Source organism: Apodemus sylvaticus, chromosome 10 (assembly GCF_947179515.1).
Source record: "Apodemus sylvaticus chromosome 10, mApoSyl1.1, whole genome shotgun sequence".
Taxonomy (NCBI): domain Eukaryota; kingdom Metazoa; phylum Chordata; class Mammalia; order Rodentia; family Muridae; genus Apodemus; species Apodemus sylvaticus.
Genome location: NC_067481.1, coordinates 39,940,905 through 39,951,305, shown reverse-complemented (window position 1 = coordinate 39,951,305; position 10,401 = coordinate 39,940,905). Strand labels below are relative to the sequence as shown.

Sequence of the window (10,401 nt, the reverse complement as noted above, 5' to 3'; positions counted from 1 at the left end):
CACTGCTGGTGGGACTGTAAGATGGTACAACCACTGTGGAAATCAGTCTGGAAGTTCCTCAGAAAACTGGACATGACACTTCCAGAGAATCCTGCTATACCTCTCCTGGGCATATACCCAAAGGATTCCCTGGCATGCAATAAAGACACATGCTCCATTATGTTCATAGCAGTCTTATTTATAATAGCCAGAAGCTGGAAAGAACCCAGATGCCCCTCAAAGGAGGAATGGATACAGAAAATGTGGTATATTTACACAATGGAATACTACTCAGCAATTAGAAACAATTCACAAAATTTTTAGGCAAATGGTTTGATCTGGAAAATATCATCCTAAATGAGGTAACCCAATCACAAAAGAATACACATGGAATGCAATCTCTGATAAGTGGATATTAATTAGCCCAGAAGCCCTGAATACCCAAGGCACAAATTGCATAACAAATGACTCCCGTGAAGAACTATGGAGAGGGTCCTAATCCTGGAAAGGATTGATCTAGCATTGGCAGGGAATATAAGGACAGAGAAAAAGGAGGGAGGTGATTGGAGAAGGGATGGAGAGAAGAAGGTTTATGGGACATATGGGGAGGAGGGATCCGGGAAAGGGGAAATCATTTGGAATGTAAACAAAGAATATAGAAAATAAAAATATTTTTAAAAAAAAGAGAATCCAAACTGAAATGGAAGAAGACTCAATGACCACCCAGACCTGGGCATGACCTAGCACAGGTGAATGCCATGTGCCAAATGCTTGGATCAATCTTACTCTGGCCTATGAGAGGGTCACTCTGCATTCCTTAGCTTTCTTAGAGTCTGAGGCTGCAGAGTACTCTGAGAGAAGCTGGCACTGAGATCAGGGCAGCTGCCCTAGTTTGTAGATGTGCCTTGCATTTGGGACTTTTGGGAGCACTTGCTCAGACATGAACCATGGGTATGGTGTGATGAGACAGTATGGCTGTCATTAGAGATTTTATGCCACCTTCTGAGGTATAAAGAAGATTCTTTCTATTGAGCCTGCATAGTCTGTGGAGGGAGAGAGCACTCTCCCAAGGTCCAGAATGAACACTCAGCTTGACAGTAAAACTATAGCTGGGGAAGATAAGCGAAAGGCCCTGGGATACAAAGGAAGACATAGAGTGTTCTAGTCTCCTTCTGCAGGCGATGAGTGTTCAGACCTCTAGCATCAATTTTCAACCATGTCTTTCTGATGTTTACAGGTCCATAAACACCTTTATCTATTTCAGCACTAGACAAACCTGGAGCTTGTCCCAAGGAGTGCCTAGGAAGTGTTTGAGTTCCTGTTAAACGATGCTCAGGAGATGCATCATGCCCCAGGAAAATGAAGTGCTGCAACGTAAGACATGGTCGCATGTGCATATATCCTGATTCTACTTCACTTCAAAGTTAGTATACTCCTCTGTTTGCTTTGTTGTGACAAGACCGTAACCAAGGGAACTTACAGAAGAAACAGTTTATTAGGGATTTCCTAGTCAGTGAGTGAGTCCATGACCCTCATGATGGGAAGCATGGCATCAGGGCATTGTGGTACAGGATGCAGAGCCCTCTACTGTGTAAAAAAATTCTCACAATGACTAAAGGGAATACACAAGTCAGATTGACTTCATGCCATATGGTCATAACCTTGGACATCTCATTCTTTTCCTCCTCAGACAAAGGGATTTGATTCTTCTAGGGAAGCATGTGTTCTAGGGAAGGTGAACACAATGAATTTAATGGGAACATTCATTTATTGAATGCCTTATATGCCAGGCAGGCATGTGTTTCAATAGAGATTCATAGGTCAATGCTACTACACTGTAGAAACAGCCTCTATGTCAGCATGAGCCCTGCACCAGTTTCTGGTTTTTGGTGACTAGCTTTGCCCAGGAAGATGTCACAACTACAATCAACAAGGAGAAGATTATATTAGGACAAAGACCATCAGACAAGTAAGGCAGGATCAGATGGTGGGAGAAGTGTGGGTGCTCCTTAGGAGATGGGAATTGATCACACATAGTAGCTGTTTTCTCTGGGTAAACGGTACTACAAGACGTTTACAGCCAATCAGCAATGAGGTAGCCAGCTGAGAGTGAGGGCTGAACAAAGGGAGGCTTGCAAGCTGAGTAAATGTCTTATCAAATCTGTACTGTAGATGACTGAGAGCTATGCGGAAGATGGATCCGGTCTTTATACTCATGACTGATGGACAGCCCTTTGAAGATTTCTTCTGAATTGATACAGCCCACCTTGGCTACTGCCAAACTCTAGATGCATCCTTAGCAGGGGAAGATCTGTAATTTAAAAGACAGCTTTTTTAAGGTGGTTGTGCCCCCCAAATAAACTATATTTTAGATCTCTTTCGTTGAAGACTTCTTTTTTGTGCATCTTATTGACTCTTCTAATTTACAGAGTCATCCCTTTAGACTCTGTTGAGCACTGAGCTCTCAGGATCCCAGCAGATGAATGACAAGGTCCTCCCAATAATTTATCTCCCTCTTTCACATCTGTATCATAGACAAGGCCAGGGACATGAGGACCTTTTTCTATGGCCACTCTGTGAACATATGTCTAGTCAAGCAAAATGAACTGAACATGCACTGATCAGGCAGGCTAGAGCTGCATTTGCAGGTTGGAGATTGAGGAGGAACAAGAAGGACTCAGGAATTCTCCATTGGAAGACAATAAGCATCCTGTAGCCCTGGATATCTAACTAAGAAGCACAAATAAGACCTTTGGCATATGGGTTCTTCTTAGCATGAGTTAAAAGATTGGGAAGCTGGCTTAGTGGTGAACAAGACATAATGCTCTTCAAGAGAATCTGAGCTCAGTCTCCAGCATCTACACCAGGTGATTCAGAACTCCCTATACTTCCAGCTCCAGAGAGATCTGAGACATCTGATCTCCTCTGACTCCTCCATTCAGTGCACATATATACTCCTAAAACAATAGACATAAATTAATTGTAATAAGTAGCATGGATTGTAATAAGAAGCATAGATTAAAAGGATATGACTTCCTAGGACATTAGAACCTAAGTGAAATCCCTCTAGGAATTTTAGTAACCCTTCCTATGCTTCAAGATCAGCACTGGTATCTGGGATGTGCTTCAGCCTCCCCGCCCCAGCCCTAGCTGGATGTGGTACAAGCTTGTTTAGTTTAGTGTGTTGGTTCTCTCAGCATTGCTAAAGTTTATGGAGAATGCTACAAAGAATCAGTGATGAAAAGGCAAATCCTTGCTGTTCAGAGAAGAATCTCATCAGAAAACATTTAGCATCTGATATTTTTCCTTGATACTCCCACTTCATCTTCCCATGTTAGGGGTCCCATGTCTGCCTCTATCATAGCAATGTTCTTATGCCCCTCATGGCTTAGATTTTTATGTGATGACCTATGTCTTCTTCTATGTTGTTCCATTGTCTATCTTTCTTCTTGTTCACCCATCTGGATCTGCCATCAATCTGGCCTCAAGTTCCTTCTTCCAGGACTGGACCTGCTCTTTGCTTCTGTAGTTCCACTCAACTCTACAGCTCTGCTTTCTAGCTAGTGACATGAAGTGGCCTCATGTGCAGCCAGCACAGTTCCTCAAGCCTCTCTCCTACACCTTGGCTTCTGATCTCAAACTAGACTCTATTTATATCTCTTTTTCTCTGCTTCTTAGAACTTGTGAAACTTCTTAGAATGGTGCTGTGTCTAATTAACTCTTACAGTCCATTCTGTAAGACAGGTGTATATATAATATAATATATATACATAAAGTATTCAATATATGTTGTGTAATATGTGCTCTGAGAATAATTACAAGCAATTAAGTTTGGAATAGAAGAACCAGTGTTTGCTTCTCTAAGTGTTTGTTTGTTGCCATGGAAAGTAAATTTGTCTGGCAAGTTCCTTCCATTAAAACTAGTATGTCTTAAGGCAATGGATGGTGGCACACACCTTTAATGCTAGAGCTGAGGAGGCACCCTCAGGAGGATCTCTGAGATTTAAGCTAGCCAGGTCTACAGAACAAGTTCCAGGACAGCTGGTGTTACATAGAGAACCCTCGTCACAATAACCAAAAAAAATTTTTAAAAATGAAAAATTCTAAAAAACAAAGAAAAAACTCAATGGTGTACACAGTGAATTTATGGTTATGCCATAAATCGTGTCATTATAAACACATACAAATGATTTGCCTCAGTTGTTGACATCACATGAGCACAACAGAGAAGAAAAGTTACAGACACACAGGATTGTGTCCTTAATTTGAAGAAATGAAACACATACAGTAAATGATGTGATCCAACCCCTTAAACTCTGAAAAGGAACACTAAGGAGAGAAGATACTGCAGAGCCAGCCACATAGTGTCTGGGGCATTCCCACAGCTCTTGAACTGAATAGCTCAGCTCTGTGTCGGACAATCTATACTAGGGATAGCAAAAGAGTCAGGCTCTCTGCTCAGGGACAAGGGACACTGCATGTTCTCCTAGGGTTCCTATACCTCCACTTCTCACACATGCAGCCTTCTGCATGAAGACATGTCTTACAGATGAGCATTGGTCAAAGACAACCAACCATCATAGTGCAGCCTGACCCTTGATACTCACCTGATCCTAGCAAGTTTACAGTATTTGAGTATCCATCTCTCCCAGGACAGACTTCATTACTGTTTCTGCAGTTAAGAGGGTTTCGGAATCCACACCTCTTCAGGAACATTATCTATAGAATTGGAAAGGACACAATCCCCATGACTCCCGGCACCATGCCCTCTCCCTATGTAACTAGATGTACAGAAAGTCCAGATGGGTCCTGGCATTTCTCACTTGGTACCTCTGATTCAGCTCTTACTCTGAGACGCTTAGCTACCACAAATTTTTATGTGCTCATCATTCATTAAAGTCCAAGCTATGGTCGAACAAGAAACACAGTACTAAAGTGTGTACTCGACTCTTGTGGTTATCATGTTGATCCTCTCAACCTATGGACAATTAGAGAGAAGTAATGAAACAGAAAAAGGATCCAGTGATTGGCAGGCGCTTCCTGGAAAACTTTTGTTTTTATAGAATTCTTCATTGACTGCTTCCTCTGATGCCCATGCTTCTAGCATTATGAATGGTTTAGATTCCTTTGTGAGTTCAGCCCAGTCAAAGCCAACATGATGACAGCCATCATCTTAGTACTGGTGAGTTTCATCTGTGGAGAGTACTGTTGGGAAGACCATTGCCTCTGTCCCCTTTTCTCCCAAAAGTAAGTGTGTTAAGGGGATCCAAGCAGAGAAGAAAGGGAACCCAAAGAATACTACTTGGGGAGGAGCTGTCACTGGGGAATGGCATGTGCCCACTGCTTGGGTCAAACTCATACCCTTTGGACTCTAAGAGTGATCTTTCCACATTCAGAAGCTGGAGAGTAGTCAGAGAGAAACTAGCTCAGAGATCAGGGCAGCTCCCTTAGTTTGGAGATGTGCCTTGTGAAAGTGCATGTTCAGAGGTGAACCATGGGCCTGGTGTGATGAGAGAAAGTGGCTGTCAGAGTTTTCATGACATCTTCTAAGGTGTGAAGAAGGGGCTATGATGGTGGAAGTTCCTTTCATCTGAGACAGCATAGGCTGTGGAAAGGGAGAACACTTACTTAATCAGTTGTCAGACTAAACACTATGCTTGAGGACAAGACTGGAGCTGGTGAAGCGGAGGGAATAGACCTGAGGTGCAAATGAGGAGCTAGAGTCAGCTAGTCTCCTCAGGTGATGAGTCTTCAGTCTTCTAGCATCCATTTATAACCTTATCTTTCTGACTTCTGCAGGCTCCATAAACACAATTGTATATTTCAGCATTAGAAAAACCTGGAACTTGTACCAAGCAGCCCCCAAGAGCTTTTGGAAGGTGGGTTGATGCATACACAGGAGAGGAATCAAGCCACTATGACCCTATGAGTACTGTAACATTGGACATGCTCGCACACACACACATCTCCTGAGTACACATCATTTTAAGTTAGTGTACTCTTGTATTTTGCTTTTCTATTGTTGTGATGAGACCATATCTAAAGGAACTTACAAAAGAAACAGTACATGCTTGCCTGACTTGTAAGGCATTCAATAAATGAATGTTCCCATTAACATCATACTCTTCTTCCCTGGAACTTGTATATTCCTGAAAGAGTCAAACTCTTTGGCAGAGGAGAGTGAGATGTCCCAGGATAATACCACGTGGCCCTATGTCATGAAGACTTGTGTTTCCTTTAGTTACAGAGAGATCGCACAATCTGCTGGCTCAAAGAAACATACTGATTAAGCAAATAATTTTGAAAATATTTAAAAAGTGTTGAGGACAGTACTGCTTCCTGTCTACATGTGAAGATAGAACTTAACTGAAATACCACCAGGAATTTTGGGCCATTCCTGTCTTCCCAGAATGGCACTGGCATGTATGAGGTACTTTTCCTCTTCTAACTCTGAACTTAATGGAAGGTGTACAAGCCATGTTCAGGTTTGATTGCTGCTTCTCTTTGAATTGTTAGGGTTTATGAATGGTCACTGCAAAGGCTCAGTGAAGAAAAGGCAAACCCTTGAAGTTCAGAGTTGAAGTTCACCAATAAACAATGAGCCTCCATTATCTTTACTAGGTCTCCCAACATCATTGCAAACTTAGGTGTCTGATTGTCTGACTCTATCATAGCTCTGTTCCTATGACTATCATGATTTACCTTTTTCCTTAACCTATGTCTCCTTCTATGTAGTTCCCATATCTGTCTTTCTTCTTGTTCACCCATTTGGACCTGCACTCCTTTAATTCCATCAGTGGAGAAGGGAGAGGCAGTGCATCTCTATGTTAGAGCCCTGTAATTTTAATTTTTTTTCAAAACCTATTTTTAATGATTGTTCTTCAACATTTTACCCTCCATTTTAGCCCACTGCCCACCAGATGTGGTGGAAAAGAAAGAATCTGGGGGAAGTGGACCTGTTTAGAGAGGGTTCTTTGGAGCAACTCCCATCTGTGTCTTCTGAAAATTGGCAGTTCAGTTCACAGGTTAGCAGTGGCAGCTTGATCCACTGGCAAACACTGTATGGATATACCAGCAGTCCAGTTCAGTAGAGTCAGGTTAGCCACAGAAGTGACAAGACCTAGCAGAGACAGCCAGGCCTCAACCTTGAATCGAGTCATCAGAAGGCAACTGAGGGACACCAGGGGCCCTTCTCAGCTGTTCTTCTCTCTGGAAGTAAAGATAATCAAAGACTCGAGACCCACATGCAGTGCACACCTAGCTCTATAAGCAATCCAAACTGCCTCCTGTCTGTACAGAGTTGAGTCCTATTTACTCTCTTCAAACATCATGCACACCATAACTCCAGGTATCTTCCAGGTGTCTTCCCTAAATGTGGGTCTTGCATCCACATCTGTGTCTGTCTCAGATGATATCACTCTGCTAATCAAGAGAATCAATCCCATGTCTGAAGAATCGGCAAAAATACTGAGACACACAACCAGAAGTTTTTGGTGTGTTTCTCTCTATGGAGTCCTGACAAATACACCTCAACTATAAAAATGGACCAAATCATGAGTGCTGTGAGCAAAAACTCCTTCATTATGTGTCCTTTAACTTGCTTGCTTTAGCAGAACATCTTTCTCCTGTGTCTGATTCAAGTAATGTTCCTTCATGAGTCTGTCGTAGTCCTTCACCTCTGTCCACTGTAGGTGGACACATGTTTGCCCTAAACAAACATCATTCAACACAAGTGACTCTCCAAAGAACCCTTAAGTTTCCACTTCAAAGCCCTCCTCCCGCTCCTGGTCTACATAACAATTTCGAGGATAGCCAGGGCTCCTCAAAAAGTCCCTGTCCAGCTTCCTTTGCACGTGGCCATTTTGTGCCAGTCATCTGGAGGCTGCAGCTGCACATCTCACCAAGGCGATGCAAGGGGTGCTGTCTGTGTGCATGGCTGTGGCTATGGCTGTGGCCCATGCCCTCCCTCAATAGGCAAGACTAGTCTCCAAAAATGCTTTAGGGTCATCCATTGTTGGTGCAAAAAATCTCCATGCCTCTAACACTCAACGTCAGAAGTCAGGTACTGCTGAGATGTCCTCCATTCTGGAGAAGCAGATTCTTGGAGCTGATACTTCTGTTGACCTTGAAGAGACTGGGTGTGTCTTAAGCATTGGTGATGGCATTGCCTGAATACATGGGCTCTGGAATGTTCAAGCAGAAGAAATGGTAGAATTCTCTTCAGGCTTAAAGGGTACATCACTGAACTTGGATCCCGTCAATGTTGGAGTTGTTATGTTTGGGAATGACAAACTAAATAAAGAAGGAGATGCTGTGAATAGAGCAGGAGCCATTGTGGATGGTCCAGTTGTGAGGAACTGTTGGGCTGTGTAGTTGAAGCCCTCGGTAATGCTATTGATGGAAAGGGTCCAATTGGTTCCAAGACCCACAGACGAGTGAGCCTGAAAGCCTCTGGAATATCCCCTGAATCTCTTTGTGGGAACTAATGAAGACCGGCATCATGGCTGTGGATAGCCTGGTGCTGACTGGCCATGGTCAGCATGAGCTGATTATTGGTGACAGGCAGACTAAGAAAACGTCGATTGCCACTGACACAATCACCAACCAGAAAAGTTTCAAAGATGGGACTGAGGAGAAGAAGAAGCTGTACTGTATCTACTCTGCTATTGGTCAGAAGTGGTCCACTGTGGCTCAGCTGGTGAAGAGACTGATACAGATGCCATGAAGTACACCACTGTGGCGTCAGTCACTGCTTCTAATGCTGCCAAGCTTCAGTATTTGGCTCCTTACTCTGGCTACTCCATAGGAGACTATTTTAGAGAAAATGGCAGACATGCTTATATTACCTATACTGAGTCATCCAAGAGGCTGTTGCTTACAGCCAGATGTCTCTGTTGCTCTGTTGACCCCTGGATGGAAGGCCTATCCTGGTGATCTGTTCTACCTACACTCTGGTATACTGGAGAGAGCAGGCAAGATGAACGATTCCTTGGGTGGTGGCTCTTTGACTGCCTTAAGTCATTGAAACGAAGGTTGGTGATGCATCTGCTTACATTCCAACAAATATTATTTCCATCACTGATGGACAGATCTTCTGGGAAACAGAATTATTCTATAAAGGCATCTGCCCTGCCATTAATGTGGGTTTGTCTGTGTCCCGTGTCAGATCTGCTGCCCAAACCAGAGCCATGAAGCAGGTGGCAGGTACCATGAAGCTGGAGTTGGCTCAGTACTGGGAGGTCACTGCTTTTGCCCAGTTTGGTTCTGATCTTGATGATGCCTCTCAACAGCTTTTGAGTCAGGGTGTGCATCTGACCAAGTTGCTAAAGCAAGGACAGTACTCTCCCATGGCTATTGAAGAACAAGAGGCAGTCATCTATGATAACCCTGGTGTATGGGATTATGTTGATAAACTGGAGCCCAGTAAGATCACAAAATTTGAGAGTGCTTTCTTGTCTCATGTAATCAGCCAGCACCAGTCCCTCTAGGCAATATCAGGACTGATCGGAAATCTCAGGACAGTCAAATGCAAAGCTGAAAGAGATCGTAACAAACTTCTGGTTTTGAACCATAAAGCCCTGTCACGGTCACCAGACACTGCTTTGGTTTTGTCATTTATTCTGGTAAAATCAGCACCATTTGTTAAAGGTTATTCTTGTACTCCTGATGTACAGAAATTCACATGAATAAAAGTTCCATATCGTGTGCTAAAAATAAAAATTCCTGTCCAAAAAGAAAACGAAACAAAAAACTCAAGCAAACAACCAAATAAATCAAAAACCCCAGGACAATATATTGTGATTTTAGAGGTATTTAACAAATTATTACATAAAAAATTAATTTGCCTGCGTTTCAGACACCACATACATATAAACACATGGAGAAAGTTACAGACACCTAGGAATGTCTCCTCAATCTGATAGTGTGCCCTCTTCCCCCCACACACAGCCTTTGAGCAGGATTTTCAGACCTCTAAGCTAGCCACTGCTTCCCACCTAGGGTGGAGCCCTCATCTATTGTTCTTCAAGGACCTGCAGTTTCCTAAGAGGGACCAACCACCTGCTGGGCAACCAAACTGGTTTCAAGGTTTCAAGGACAAGTTCCCAGTCTTTTGGGGGAAGGGTTTTAACCCACCTTTAAATTTGGAGCTCCCATTAAATATCGAGTCTTGGTCAGAAAAACCTTGTGTTGGCTCCGTATTTCTCTTGCCCACCTGTCCTTTGATTTCATCCCCAGTTTTCCTTCCAGATGACCTTGGTTCCCTTAGCTGCCGGTGGTTACATGATAGAAGGACTAGAAACACATGGAACAAACCCAAGTGACCAAATAGACACTCTCAAACTCTGGAAAGGAACCCTACAGAGAGAAGACATCCCAAAGCCAACCACACTGTGTCTGGAGTTTTCCCAAAACTTTTGGACT

At 43.1% G+C, this 10,401-nt stretch overlaps 1 pseudogene; it reads left to right on the top strand.

The window, feature by feature from the left end:
* The first annotated feature begins 7,887 nt into the window (after positions 1-7,887).
* LOC127694367 (ATP synthase subunit alpha, mitochondrial-like) lies at positions 7,888-9,607 on the top strand (annotated as a pseudogene).
* The last annotated feature ends 794 nt before the right edge of the window (positions 9,608-10,401 follow it).